Below are 16,019 nucleotides of genomic sequence, written 5' to 3'. Positions count from 1 at the left end.
GTGTGGATCACAAAAAACTGTGGAAAATTCTTCTAGAGATGGGAATACCAGACCACCTGACCCACCGTTTGAGAAATCTGTATGCAGGTCAGGAAGCAACAGTTAGACTAAGCAACAGTTTAGGCCTTGTAAATTGCATAGAGTAACTTGGGCTTGAGGTGGGCCAAGTCGGAGAGGAGGTTTCCAAACTCCATACCACCAGATGGATGTCTGGAATAGAAGGCTTCCTCCTGCTTTCCAGGGGAAAACATCATTCTGGTTCTCTGTGCTTTGAACCCATGTTAGCAAGCAGATGCCATATTTACTAGAAAAGCCTTGGGTGGACACCTGGACAGCTCCCCTTGTTAATTCTTCTTTGCTGTGGGGTTATTATTCACTCCTGTGTACTTTGGCAGGCACTGAGCGTGGGAATTAGACACTTAAAATGCTCTCATTCCATCTGAAAACCCCTTTTGTGGCCACCACCTCGCCATAGAGCCTCCTCCATCAGGATTTTTGTGTGGGGTGGGTCATGCTTTTATAGGGTGGTGTCTTTCAGGGCAAGTCTATTAGGCTTGTAGGATGTTTTAATTGGGGCAGTGTAATTGCAGGGTGCCACAAGGGCCCTGGCAAGGGATACTTTATAAATCAGATTATTATGCTTAGCTGTGTTAATGGGCATTTATATGCCCTAAATCCTTCCTACAGCAATGGGATAATAGCCCTTAAGGCCATAGTTACTATTTTGGGTTGGGCCCACTTGTAAAACAGGATCATTTTATTGTGAAGCTGTTTTCAGTTAGAGGAGTACATAAAACCCTTTGAAAGACAGAATTTCAATTTTGTGGTTGCTATCTTATATCGTTTAAATGGTAGAGCCACTGTATCTGTGTATGTGTAAAAATATACGTATATAAATATTTTAAATATATTTAAAAATATTAAATATTTAAATATACATATATTTTAAAAACTTAGAACCAAAAAGTTAAAATTGTGCTCCTGAAGCAAGACTTCTTAATAATGGAGACTTACAAAATCTTAATGGAATTTGGCCAAATGTACATCCTTTCCCCTGATCAGTAATAATTTTAAATTTTGGGGAGAAAGATTCTTTTTGGTTTTGTGATGTGTCTCAGAGGTTCTAATCTCCCTGGAAGACCTTGGTCTAGTGACGGGCAGTGGTGTGGAGGATACAGACTCTGTGGGTTACACTGGGAAATTGAACACTCTGGCATGTCTTGACAAGGTTTTGCTCATCTAAGGCAGACAGAATGTCTGGCTAGCCCAACAGGAGGTCCTGGCCCTCCTGGGAGCCTGTCTACCCCATTTGGTGGTTCACAGTAAGCACATGGAATTAATTGTGGGTGGCTGCTATGCTAGACATGCTGTGTAGATGTGGTTGGAATAGGATAAGACTGAAAACTGCATGACAAGGGGAATGGGTTATCTCCTGAATAGAGAGGATCCAGGGTTTTGGGAAGGTCCCCTACTGGTGGCCTCTGCCACTGATTCCCTTTATTGATACTGAGAGGCCTGCTCCACCTTTCAAGAGCACACATGTGCATACACTCACTCTATTTTGAGGGAGGAGATTGGGAATGAAGCTCCTCTGGGGATGGAAACTTTGTCTTTGGTACCTGAGGACTGAGGAATCAGAAAATGGAAAAATTCCTGCTGGTCTTACTGTGTGCTTACAAAACTAAATTTAGTGACTGTCTTTCTCTGTTCTCCCTGGCTGCCTGTCCTCTTTCTGGTGTTGAATTTGTGAGTCTGAAGGACCAGCCAGACATGTGGTTTCCACAGCCCTGTTTCAGTCTCCCCTTCCCTGCAGATATCCCGATAGCCTTGTTACTACTTTCGTTCCCAGTATTTCTCCTTTATGTGACCCCAGGCCTCTTGTTTGTTCCTTTCCCTTCTTGTAGGTCTGCATCAGGCTCCCTCTTCACTGAAGCTTTCTCTCACCACTCTGGTTGTTGCAGACATTAATTATACCAGTCATTTGGGGTTTATACTTCCTCACCAGTTATTTATAAAGAAAAGAGGTGGTGTATGTGGTGGTTAAGAGTTTGTCTCCTGGAGTCAGACAGGTCTGATCTGAATTCAATTTCTGTCCCCTGCTGGATGTATAACCCTGAATATTCACCCTTCTGAGCTTCTGTTTCTTATGGAAGACTCAAATCATTAATCATGAGGATTAAACATGATTCAAAGCTCTTCAAAGGTTTTATCATGGTTGCAGAAGACAGTAAGCACTCCAGAAGTGTTAGTTGCTATTGTTGTATTGTTATTATTATTTAAATAGAAACACCATGTCCTGACTTCATTGTAAGGTCTTTGAGAGCTTCCTTGTATCCACCTGAGCACCGGGATCTGTGCCTACAGGTGATGATTCAGGGGGTGTGGAGGACGGCACAGGCTTCATGTTCTCCCAGTGCTGACCCTTTGGTTTCTAGAACAAGATAGTTGGTAGCTCACAGGTCCTGCTGAGGTTCTTGGCAAATAAACAATAGCATGTTCTTTTTTAAAATCAGACTTTAATTAATTAATTTAGTTTTGGCTGCTCTTCGTTGCTCTGTGGGCTTTTCTCTAGTTGCGGCCAGTGGGGGCTCCTCTCTAGTTGTGGTGTGTGTGTTTCTCATTGAGGTGGCTTCTCTTGTTGCAGATCATGGGCTCTAGAGCACAGTCTCCAGTAGTTGTGGCTCCTAGTCTGTAGAGCCCAGGCTCAATAGTTGTGGCCCACAGGCTTAACTGCTCTGCAGTATGTGGGATCCTCCTAGGCCAGGGATTGAGCCTGTGCCTCCTGAATTGGCAGGTGGATTCTTTACTACTGAGTCACCAGGGAAGCCTGGCATGTTCTTTAGGAGGCAAATAAGGTGACTTTTAATTGACCTACAGTTTCCTCTGTGTGTGTGTGTGATGTGTGGGAGGAGGTGAGTGTGGCATCGAGAGATGAGCACTTGAAGAGGTGGGGTGAACAGTGGGAAGCTGGTTTCCGCTTTGTCCTGTAACTTGCTGTTTTGGGAGGCCACATGGTTTAGGGGAAGGAGGATGATGTTAGAGTCAGAAGGCCAGGGTTTGGGTGCCCAGTCTGTCACTTGCCAGCTATGTGAGATTGGGAAATTCACAGTCTTTGGGGGCTGAAGTCTCCACACTCACCAAGCTGTGGGGGAGTCCAGCGAGGGGGTCCTTTTTTAACTGTTGTGTGAGAAGTGACACAAATATTAGCTGTAGTAATTGGATGTGTCCTGATTGCACGTAGCTTGGTGTAGCTCAGCAATTCCTTTTTCTCTGCCTTCCTCCTGTGCTCTTCTCTGCCTCTTCAGTGGTCCTCTCTTTTCTCCCTTTTCCATTGCTGGAGTAATCCTTAGCCTAAAGGAAGCAGCAGAGGGAACAGAGCTCCGGCTCTGGCTGGGACCTTGGCACTGCCCCCACATGGAACATTTCTCTCACAGCTTTCAGACTGCTCGGTACTCAAGTGGGGATGTTCTGAATCTGTGCTCAGAGTTCCTTCTTTCCTCATGGGCATTCCTCAGTGTTACTCTTATCTCCCAGCTAGAGCATGTATTTATTTCCAGGGAAAGATTATGGTTTGTATGGCTTTGTATTAATACAAAGGTGGGCATGTGGTCGGCAGTGAGTCATTGTTTCTTCAGTGGCGCTCTTGCTGGGGATGGATGAGAAAAATTTGGCAAATATCCATGTAGCCTGTGGATCAATAGCCCCTGGAGGGCATGCTTGAATGATGGTCCAAAGGGACATGGCTCAGTCTCCTGGCTCCTCTTTTTGCATCAAAGAGCATAGACTTGAGAGGTGGTCTCCAGGATGGAGAGGAGGATGAGGTCTGGAGATGATTCAATAGGCAAACCATTGTTTTTCTCTTTAGAAAGCAGAAACCATCCTATTACTATTTAATAACTAATGAAGGTATGAGTCTATATAGATTAATCAGGAAAAAAGATTTAATAAAAAATACAGATCTTTTCAAGAGAAATAGCTTTAGAGAGATATAAAATAGAACTAAGTTGTACACAATTTTATCCTACTAAATTTGGAAACTTTGTATGAAATGTGAACATTTAGAGAACACAATTAAATGCCTGTGTTGGTAAAAGAAGACAGAAAACTTGAATAAACAAGTAAACACCAAAAAATTGAGATAGCAGTCAAAGACCTCCTCTCCAAAAAGGCACCTGACTCAGACAGTTTTACAATTCACTTCTAGCAACCTCAGAATAGAAAGAAGTATATAACAAAAGCTGTCCCACTCATTAAAAAAAAGTAGTTATTTACTTGGCTGCATCGGGTCTCAGCTGTGGCACGTGGGGTCTCCAATTGTGGTGTATGGGCTTCTCTTTAGTTCTGATGTATGGGCTTAGTTGCTCTGCAGCATGTGGGGTCTCAGTTCCCCAGCTGGGGATCAAAACTGCTTCCCTTGAATTGGAAGGTGGATTCTTACCCACTGGGCCACCAGGGAAGTCCCTGTCCCACTCATTTTTGTGTTAAAAATAATTTTTATTCTAAAATTGGATAATGACAATATAAAAAAAGAAAATTACTGGCCTCTTTTGTTTATGATCACAGATATAAAAATCCTAGATAGAATATTGTAGTAGCTTAGCTTATCAACTGTTTGTTAGTAGTTAAAAACATATTGTCATTTAGGAGGTTTATTCAGAAATGAAAAAATGGATCTCCTTGCTGTCCAAGGGACTCTCAAGAGTCTTCTCCAACACCACAGTTCAAAAGCATCAGCTTTTTGAACTTCTTGAACTTCGGCACTCAGCTTTCTTTATAGTCCAACTCTCACATCCATACATGACTACTGGAAAAACCATAGCTTTGACTAGATGGACCTTTGTTGACAAAGTAATGTCTCTGCTTCGTAATATGCTCTCTAGGTTGGTCATAGATTTTCTTCCAAGGAGCAAGTGTCTTTTAATTTTAAGGCTTCACTCACCATCTGCAGTGATTTTGGAGCCCCCCAAAATAAAGTCTGTCACTGTTTCCATTGTTTCCCCATCTATTTGCCATGAAGTGATGGGACCAGATGCCATGATCTTAGTTTTCTGAATTTTGAGTTTAAAGCCAATTTTTTCACTCTCCTCTTTCACTTTCATCAAGAGGCTCTTCAGTTCTTCTTTGCCTTCTGCCACAAGGGTGGTGTCATCTGCATCCAAGGAAATCAGTCCTGAATATACATTGGAAGGACTGATGCTGAAGCTGAAACTCCAGTACTTCGGCCACCTGATGCGAAGAAGCGATTCATTGGAAAAGACCCTGATGCTGCTTAAGGTGGAAGGTGGGAGGAAAAGTGGATGACAGAGGATGAGATGGTTGGATGGCATTACCTACTCAATGGACATGAGTTTGAGTAGGCTCTGGGAGTTGTTGATGCACAGAGAAGCCTTGCGTCCTGCAGTTCATGGGGTCGCAAAGAGTCGGACATGATTGAGCAACTAAACTGAACTGATGACATAGAGCCTGTCCTCATGAAGCGCCTGAGTTTCTATCACTTCATTGCCTTCAGGGATCTAACTAATTATCAAGACCAAGAAAACAACAATAATTTGAAGCACAATTCTGTGATTATCATTTTAGAAGACAGAAGTATGTTTTATGAACTCTGACTTCAAGGAATTTACAAAGTCATAACTTACACAGAACAATAGAAAATTATTGGAAGTACTATATATTATTGTTATATATTATAAAAATAGAGAGAATGTAATGAGCAGAAAAAATAATTGATCAAGTGTGTCCATAGTTGAAACAAATTGTTTTCGTTTTATGTAACTAATGTAAAAACATTTTTTTTTCTATAGCCTACTCATTAAAGGAGGAAAATGAAAAAAAAAAAAAGAAATGAAAGAATGATTCAACATGGTAATATAATTAAACACATTAATAGACTAAATGAGAAAAAAATCACAAAATTTTGGTAGATACAGAAAGGCATTTAATAAAGCTTGATACCTACCTGTAATGAAAAGCTTAAAACACAAATTATACTTACTGGAGACAGGTGCATTCCATTTAAGATCAAGAGGAGACAAGGATCTCCATTATCATTCACTAGTGTTAGCACAATATTGGACTTCCTAGCCAAGACTATGAATGAAAGAAAAAAGAAATCAGACATATGAATTAGAGGGGAAGGAACGAAACTGCCATTATCTGCAGATAATGTGATTGTTACATAGCAAAAGCAACAGATTCAACTAAATTAAGCAAAGTTGTCAGATGCAAGATCAGCTTATGAATATGAGTAGAGGTTCTCAAGTCCAGCAAAAAGAAATTAAAAAACATAGTAAAAATAATATTCATGGCACAAACCAAAACTATGAAATATTTAGGGATTAATAAAAATATATTACTTCTATAGAAGAAATATTAAAATGCTTAAAAGCTATAAAAGGTAGCCAGAAGAAATGGTCAGAGTAAATACATTTTAGTGGCATGGCAATATAACATTATGTTTATGCTCCCTAAACTAAGTTATAAAGTCAAGGCAATCCCAAGAAAATTACAGAAGGATTATTTTTAGGAGTTTGATAGATGTATTTAAAAACTAATATGGAAAAATAAAGGTTCATGAATAACTTACAATCTAATTCACACCTCTATTTCTTTATTCATAGTCTTGGCTAGGAAGTCCAGTTTTGTGCTAACACTAGTGAATGATCATGGAGATCCTTGTCTTGTCTCTTCATCAACAAAGGGAGATGAAGAGAAGAAAGTTATCATATTAGATATGGACACATCACTAGACTTAATGTGGAAAAAACCCCCAGAGAAATAGAGCAGTGTGAGAGTAGAGAGCTCAGTGACAGACTCTGTGTATAAAGGAACTTCAGAAATGATAAAGATGAACTGCTGATAAAGTTGGATCCCATGGCCAATTCTATTCCCAAAGATGATTGCAATGTTCTCTCCCATCTACATGTGCTTTTTCACAATGTGACTTTGACACTTTTCCCATTGAAATGTGGCTTTTATGTTTCCTCCCCTTGATTCTGGGCAGGTTTTGACTACAGCAGAAGTAATTCTAGATGATTTCTGAAGATAGGAGATATAAAGGGATACTGGTGATATAAACTGCCGTTACTTTTTTCCCCTTGGAACTCAGCCACCATATGTGAAGAAGCTCAAGCAGTCTGTGACAATCAAGGTGCTGGTGGGAAGGAGCTATGGCCCGTGGCCCTCAGCCTTGGCTGGACTCCCAGTTGACAGCCAGCCACATGAACTTGCCAGCTGTCAGCCAGCCACCCTGAAAGCGCATCCTTCGGGCCCAGGTGAGTCATCTCAGTTGCCACTCCGTGGCGCAAAGATGAACCATCCCTGCTGATCCGTACCTACAATACAAATGTGTGAGCAAAATAAATGTTAGTCTTAGTTGTAAGCCACTACATTTTGGAGTGTTTTCATATATACATTTTAAACAGCTCCCTGCTGCTGCTGCTAAGTCGCTTCAGTCGTGTCCGACTCTGTGCGACCCCATAGACGGCAGCCCACCAGGCTCCCCCGTCCCTGGGATTCTCCAGGCAAGAACACTGGAATGGGTTAAACAGCTCCCTGGCTCACACCATATACAGTTATTGATGCTACATCATTAAAGGTAAAACAATACAACTTGTAAAACATTACATAGGAGAACATCTTTGGAACATAGGAATGGGAAAATATTTCTTAAGCAAAACCTCAATTATACAAACTGTAATTGGAAAATTGATGAATTTAATTAAATAGAAATTAGAACCCTAACCCAAAGCAATAATGTTTTGTGAACTGAGGACTCTAATCAAAACATTATTAAAATCCTTCAGTCTTAAAACACATAAACACCTCCCCACTAAATACTCCATGCACAAAGTTAATGCTTATCTTGGGAGATGTTTCCTTGTGTTACTGCTCTTTTCTGCTTGAAAACACTTTCCTCCTATAAGGAGTCTCAGTATCTTGGGGTCAGAAGAGCTCTTTCCTTCAATAGCATCTCCTCATTGAGTGCGATACAAGAGAAGCAAGATACACTTCTTATCTTTAGGCCAATTCGTCTAGATGGAGAGAAAACATACTCAAGAAACAATTAGATAATGGCCCAAGACAGTGTGTAATTGTTAAGATGCACGGAGAAGGTCTGCAGCCAGCAAAGCAGAGGTGCTGCTGGGGAAGAATGGGATGTCTGCTCAGGATGAAAATAGATACAGATATATGGCATTTTATTGACTTCAGAAGAATTTAAGTGGAGCCGCAGGACTTTCCTGGACACTGAGCTTACTGCCCATTGCCAGGAGCAGTGGATTTCCAGCTGTGCTGCCAGGGGTCACAGAGGTTGCCCTGATCAGCTTCTGGTGCAGGAGGCCAGCAGGAGAGAGGGGCTCTGAATTTACAATTCAGCTTCAACCAGGTTTGCTTTCCATGAATCCAGGGCTTTGAATGAAGAAACTGCCTGAAGACAACTTTTCTGTGCTGAAGAGCTTGAAACGAGAGGCCTACAGAATAAAATTCAGTGCCTCAGTGAGTGTGAGGGTATCTAACTTCCTGATCTGGCTTGCACTGACCTTATAGGATGTCACGGGCCTCCTTTGATTCCAGAAACTGTAATTTTCCTGAAGACCTCCTTGCTCTTATGTCTCTGTGTGCCGAGTGAATTCCTTGTATCTTTCAAGGTACAGCTCAAGTGGTCTTTTCCTTTTTGGACACCTTTCTCATCAATCACCTTCCCCTAACCAGAGCACATCCCTTCCTTTAAGCACTCACACACATGGTACTATGATTGTCTTTGTATCAGGCTATGAGCATCCCTTCCCAAAGGTTGAATGCTAACTTCTTTATCTTTGCAGCTTCAGCATCCAGAAAGGTACCTGGCACATAATAAGTGATAAGTGAACACCTGCGGAGGGAATGTGTGATTGACACACTTGTGTCTCTTACATTTTTAAAGACTTAAAAACCCTAAGAAGATTGTGTGACAGAGGCTGTGTGTGGCTTGTAAAGCCTAAAGTATTTACTATCTGACCCTTTATTAAAAAACTTGCTGCCTCTCTGGGACCCTATGAGAAGATACTCTGCAAAGGTTGTGGGATTCTAGAGGCTGTGCAGAGCTGAGTACTGGTTAACATTACTAGTTGGTACTTGGCTAACATAATTGCTCTTATTATGTGCCAGGCACTGTTCTAAGCACTGTATATATATTAACTCATTTAATTCCCCTCTATCCCCTATGAGGTAGGTACTATTATAAGCTCCATTTTACAGGTGAGGAAACTGAGGCACAGGAAGTTTGACTTGGCCAAGGATCCTCAGTGACTTCTCTTTAGACAGAGAATTAGCAGAGTATGGTGGTTAAGAAGAACGTCCTTGTGCCCTCCAGCCTGGTTTGACTCTCGTTTGCACGACTTTCCTGAGTCTCTAGACATAAGGAACTCAAATATTATAGAGAGGAAAAGATAAATGCTCCTTCTTATTAGAACTGTGATGCTGCAAAAGTCACACTGACAAATACCTTGTGTTACTGTAATGGAATAGAGAGTATGAGTCACTAGATTTGGAGAAAAGCAGTCAGATTGGGAGGAGAATGGTACTACCCAGGGACCTGTGCCTGTTGAGGGGCAGTCGGGGTACTGAGTGTGGTACATAAGTGAAGGGCAATTGCAGTAAAGGGCGGGGGTGATAGGCTTAAGAGGTAGAATCGGTGCATGTGTGTGACATGGAGAGGGAGAACGTGGGAGAGAGAAAGAATGTGTGTGTGTGTTTGTGTTCAGCCTCTACTGTAACTGTAAAACTATAAGATGGCTAAGGAGGGTTGATTGGGAAGATTTCTGGGTGAAACACCGGCATAAAACTTTATAAGAAAATCCCACACTGATATTGTTTTTCAAGACTTCTGGAGTCATCTTTGTGTTTTCTTTGAATATATCTTTATGCTGGGACTGGATCACGTCGGGGCCAGGATTTACATGGGTTTCGTTATCTATCAACTGAACTCAGTAACTAAGACTAGCCTCCCCACCTATGATCTCATGTCAATATAAAGTGCCTTTTAGCCCAGGATATTGGCAGGAACGTCTGAAAATCATTCTAGAAACAGATCGGTTGAGGGCAAATGACAAGAGTTATCTCTAGAACCGCTGCCAGATGTGAAAGGTGCTGGGCATATTTCTCAGTCTGGAGTCACAGACATCCATTGGTGGAACCAGCTCCAACCACCTGGTAAGAACCAACCATGCATAGGTATTCCCAGTTCTGCACTTCAGCAGCATCCCAGTGGTAGCTTGAAATTGGCTGTGATGGAGGAATTCATATCGTGGAAATTAACAAATGCTACAAGTCAGTTTTTTTTTTCCCTCACTCAAGCTGGTTGTTAAATATCTACCGGCATACCACTGCAGGCATCAGGTTTCTCTCTCTTCTCAGTTTCAGAATTTCTTTTATTACCTAAAGAGTACAAGGATCATGGTAACACGGGTGGAACCCTGAGGAGAGAGAGCATTTCAGTGGGGAAATTTTGTTTCTAATAAATAGGCTGAATAGTAGTTTTCAGTTCTGAAGGGCTTTTTCAAGTGTCTTAATGCTAATTAATCTAATTTTGACATCAAACATTCTAGTCAAATGGTGGATGTAAGATGATTGGGCTTCTATGTTTTAAATGGTCTGTGTGTGTGTGTGTGAATGTTTTTGCGGTGGGAAAGACTTGAGCAGGAGAAAGCTGGTGTGTGGTGGGGTACTTATAGAAAAAAAGAAATATATTTTGGCCTAGTATTTCTCTATATTTCATTCAGGTTTATTTTTTTGGTTTTTTGGAGGGTCTTTTTTGTTGTGCATTGACTTACTATCTTTCCACCAATATGTTTCAGGGAGAGAAGTGCATTTTTTAAAGTATGTTTAATGCAAGTCACAACCAGAAAGGATAAAAAATTACTAAGTTGTTGTCCATGCATGGTTGAGTATTATGTCTTTGGTTTTTCAACACTAGCTAATTTTCAATAAAGAGATTATCCTGTAAAACTGAAATAGCTTTGGAAAGGAGTCAAAGTTTCCCAGTTACGTGGTGGAAGTTTACTATTATCACTGGTTAGCTCTAATTAACACAAGAATGAGATTTGGATGACGTCGCAGGGGGGTGTAAGTGCCTTTGTTGTGTGACTCTTACGGTTTGTGGAAGAACCAACTCTTGCGGGAAACATAGGCTCTGCAGCCATTGGAATATAATTATGTGCGTTTTATTTGTTTTTACAGAACAGATGCAAGACAAAGAACATAGTATGAGATATTGGAATGTAATTTCGAAACATATGCTTCCAAAATTATGGAAACATTCTGGATGATAAATAAATCCTTTCAGCCTCAGAGGGTACAGGCTTGTAAGGCTGAGGGGGAGTGGGGTGTCAGGCAGGGAGGAACACGGTTTAAGTAACAGGCTAAAGAGTATACACATCAAAGCTATTAAAGCATAAACCCCCAGATTTAAAAATGTGAGAGGCAAAAGATTATGTAGTGGCTTTATAGAGCCCATTTCAAATGAGGGATAGAACAAAAGAATGTGTGATTGAAGCTCTTGAAGAGATTTATTTCAAGAGAGAGGCAAACATTTTGCTCTGATACCAATTAACCAGGAAAAAGCACCACGTCATAAACGCCAATATTAAAAATGTAAATCCCACACCCGAGGGTGTATTGAAGACAGATCACAATGCTTTGAAGATGAAATGCATAAAGAGATAATAGGAAGAGAGTCATTCAACCACCCAGACTACCTGCTTAGTTCTGGGTTTTGTCTGCTGGTGAGATTTTTCAATGGGGTGAAAGGTACTTGTTTGGGATAGTTTGGCCACTTGACCTGTTATAATATGGGGTTCCCATATCATCCAAGACAATTTATTATGGCAACTCCAGAAGACCCTCTTCATCACACTTTTTCACCTGTACTACCCTGGAGATGCCCCAGAGATATCTATGTTATATTGAATAGCATAGCTCACATAGTAGATGTGTAGAAGTATTTACAAAGTACAGAGTGAAAACCATCAAATGATATATATAGCACTTTTATGCCTTTTAAAGTATATTCACCTTCATTAACTTAGTTATTCCTCACCATAATTCTATTATGAGAATTATGTTCATAGAGTCTTTTCCTTTGGAGTTTGGGATGAATTTAGGATGATCAGGCCAGCTCTTTCATAAAGGAAAAGAGGGCCAGGGAGGTTGAGAGATATTTATACTCATTAACCTACTCAGGAAACTGAATAAAAAGAGAGCTGACCTTCTCAGTCACCAGCAGCATTGTGTGTTGCATCATGGGTTTCTCTCATTGATAATAAGGCACCCAGTCTTATGGGAATGAAAATACACTAAAAAGTCAAATAAAAAGTGTTATCTGAAATAGAGATGTCTGTTGCTACAAAAATATTCAACTCATCGTTACTGAACTAAGATAATAAATCTCTTTACCTTTTGTATTTTGGTGCATTGAAACGTTATCTTTTATGATCATAGGTGTTGCTTCATTATTTAAAGCATACTTGTTATTGCAGGAAAGACAAGCTCTCACTTGATTTATAAGGGAACGATTATGCTTTGAGTTAAATGAAAGTTCAAAGGAAAATGAATTCTAAATAAGAATAATTGAAGAGATTCAAGGTTCATTTGAGTTTATATTCATCAAGGCGATTGTCTCTAGAAATCCTCTTATTTAAAGCAACAGGACAGATCGTAACTTACAAACTTTGCCTTTATGACATCACTTTATTCTATATATCATAATCAGAAATGTTAAGCCTCAGCAGTAATTTATACAAAATGTATTGTTACAGAGTTATAAATGTCATTAAGTGGTAGACTTATGCCTCAATGTCATGCAAGTTGAACTCTGGATTTAAAAAAATTACCCATAATGCAAGTATTCTATAAAAATATTCTTAGTCCTTTCTCCTCCAGAGCGGTTTCATATTAAAAGTTCAGTTTCATTTTACACCTGTACTCTGCTCTGGGAAGTGCAACCTTTATTTCTCCTTCATGTTTTTAAAGTCACCTTCTTAATTCTTGTAGAACATAACTCAAACAACTGAAAATGTTAGGAATGAATTTACAGTCCCTCTGGCTACTCTCTGTCTGGGATGGAAAGGAGAGTGAAGCTGGAGATAACTTTTCCTGCCATCAAGGGACACGTAGAGGGAAGAGGTGATGAATTGTAATGTGCCAACTACTTTTGATTATTCAGGGACTTTTGATGGAATCTGTGGATTGTTCAGGTCTCCGGTTTTCTATTTTGGCTCAGTTCACTGCTCAGTGGCACCTCTGGTGGCTAGGGACAACTGTCCACCTACATATGGTAGGCCTTTGAAGAGAAAGTGCCAAAGGAATGACCCCCTTCTGAGCCTTACTCCTTGTCAGACACAGGGTAGAACTTTCACAAATATATTCATTAAATCTTCACTTTAAACTTACAAGGAAGGTACTATCATCCCATTTTATAGATGATAAAGGCTCAGGATGGCTCATTCATTTCTCAAATCCTTATTGAAGTTATTCTATGTTCTAGTCCTGGGGAAAAGGTGGTAAATTGAAGAGATGAGCTCTCTGCCCACTTTGAGCTTAGAATGCAGTATGGGAAAAATTAGACAAATCATCTCACACATAAATGATAAACTTACAAATGGTGATACATGTGATAAATAAAAATTATTAGGGATTAAGAAGTTTATGTAAGGGGGATCTGATCTGATTTGTGGGGCCAGAGAGGTTGTCCCTGAGGGTGTAATGTTTGAGCTGACAATTAAAGGATGGCATAAAAGTCATCAAAGTCTACACAGCTACCCAATGGCAGAGCTGGGATTCAAACTCAGGTCTGCCTGACACCAGATTCTATCCATGTCACAGTACTTCACGGAGTTGAGACTGTGCGCTGAAACCAGCCCTTTGACTCCAGGCACCAGTCTCGCTCCACCAGCTCCTACTTCCGCAGACTCTGTGTTTGGGGGAGTTGGTGATGGCAGATTGGAGGCACTATGGGTCCCTGTGGCTTCTCAGCAAGCTACACCCACAACACAAAGCAGCCCTCCTCTCTGCATTCTCTCCCTTTTCTTCCTGGTTCCATCTAGGTTGAACTTGGGCACTGGTGGCAGGGGTGACCCTCTGGCGTTGCTCCTGGTAGGGGAGAGGCCTATTTCCAACACTTGGGAAGGGCTTGATGAATGACCCATTCAAGCCAGAGTTCAGAAACATTGCCCGGGGCCTCTCAAGCTTCCAAGAATCTGTCTCCTAGTCTAACTCTCATTGTTTAACCCTACTTTCCAGATCAAAAGATATTCATGGGGATTGGCCACCTGCCTGAAGAACTCCCTGACCCACTGAGGAACTGCAGTGGGGATGCTGGGAGCAGCTAGGGGAGGGTGGTTGGAGTCCAACCAAACATTTCTCACTCATGTTTCCACCCACTTTGTGTCTGGGGGTGAGCTGCCCTGTTGGACGTGGTTGCCATCCAGACCGACCTTCCAGCCAGGGACAGGGGTGTGAGCAGCTGATGACGGAGGAGAGAAGTCGGGGAAAGGGAACATTTTCCTGGGTCTTCTGATAATTTTTTTCCTCTCCTCCAGATTATAGAAAAGGCTGTAATTCCTTGAAGAAATTGAGGCACTAGATAACTTTTCAAAAACGTTCCTCCAAAACACAAAGACAAAAAGGCCTAGGGGAAAAAAGTCTTTTTTATTTTAAATTTTTTAATTTTCTAGATTTCCACCACTGGCGATTTATTCTGTTGGGTTTAGCAGCATTGCCTTTTTGGTTCAGTGCTTTTGTTAAAAGGCATAGTCTGGGGTGAAGGGAAGTTTTCAGTCCTGGACACCTTAATGTGAATGAGTTGATCATTTCCCTTTTCTGAGATTGGTGGAAGGGCAGCTGGAGGGCCATGCGTATCTGGAGAATAGGTTGCTAAAGTGGGGGACATAGGCAGCAGCTTATTTCACTGGTCCTCAGTTCTCTTGTCTTTAGCAAAAAGCAGCAGTTATGATCACTAGGGGGCGGAAGCAGGCCAGCAATTGGTCTCTAGTCCTTGTTACCAATTCTGAAAACCCAAGTTGGCAAATATGCATTATTAGTGCTCTTTTTTCCCTAGGAATCTGGAGTTGCTGCAAGCTGGTATGAATATGTGAGTTAGGCCACTGTAGTGCAATGAAACAACTCCTCAGGAAATAAAAGCCCCATGTAGGTAAAGCAAATACCCAGCAGATTCCATCAAGGAACTTGGGTATTGTTCTCCCATTGCTTTTATTCTGAAAATTTCTCAGAGCTAAAATTCAAATGAGAACATGTGAAGTCAAACTGGTTTGTTAAACCCATACTGGTACCCTTGATTTCACAAAAGGATGAAAACTTACATAAAGATATATATTTTTTTCTTATGGAGGGCACACTCTCTGGAGGAATGGTGAAAAAGAATCTCCCTTGCAGTCAAACATATATTGTACTGTTATGGATGGCTCTGTTCTTACTGAATAAATCTTGCTTAGCAACCTACCTCCAGAGTAAATAATAAATCACCGCTGAAAGCTCCAGGCATTTAGCTCTGTCTGGGCAGTAAAACTTTGCAATGGTCTTGACAGCATTTTGTAAAATCATAATTGCTTAGGGAAAGTGATTCTGGATGTCTTAAAATGTTCAGAATTAAAGAGTAGCTGTTCCTTTGAGGAAAATTATCCTAATACCATGTGTGTGTGTTATCCTTTATAAGAAGTCTAGATTATAATCTGCAGACCCTCTTCATTTCTATTAAGGATGTGATGCAATAATTTGGCTAGAAACTCAGTCCATGCCTCACACTCAGGTTTTATAGGAAGCTTTGTGACAATTAGGGAAAAGATGCTCAGTTGTCTACGCACAGTACACTGTATTCAGATTGAAATGGGTCCCCCTAAAATTCAAATGTTGAAGTCCTAGCCCCCATGCCTCAGAAGGAGGAGTTGGGATCTTTCAGTGAGGGTCATTAGGATGGGCCCTAATCCAATATGACTGGTGTCCTTGTGAAAAGAGGAAACATGGAG

The sequence above is a fragment of the Bos mutus genome, chromosome 11 (genome assembly GCF_027580195.1).
Source record: "Bos mutus isolate GX-2022 chromosome 11, NWIPB_WYAK_1.1, whole genome shotgun sequence".
Taxonomy (NCBI): Eukaryota; Metazoa; Chordata; class Mammalia; order Artiodactyla; family Bovidae; genus Bos; species Bos mutus.
The sequence above is the reverse complement of the archived record's forward strand: the minus strand, read 5'-3'. Positions refer to the sequence as shown.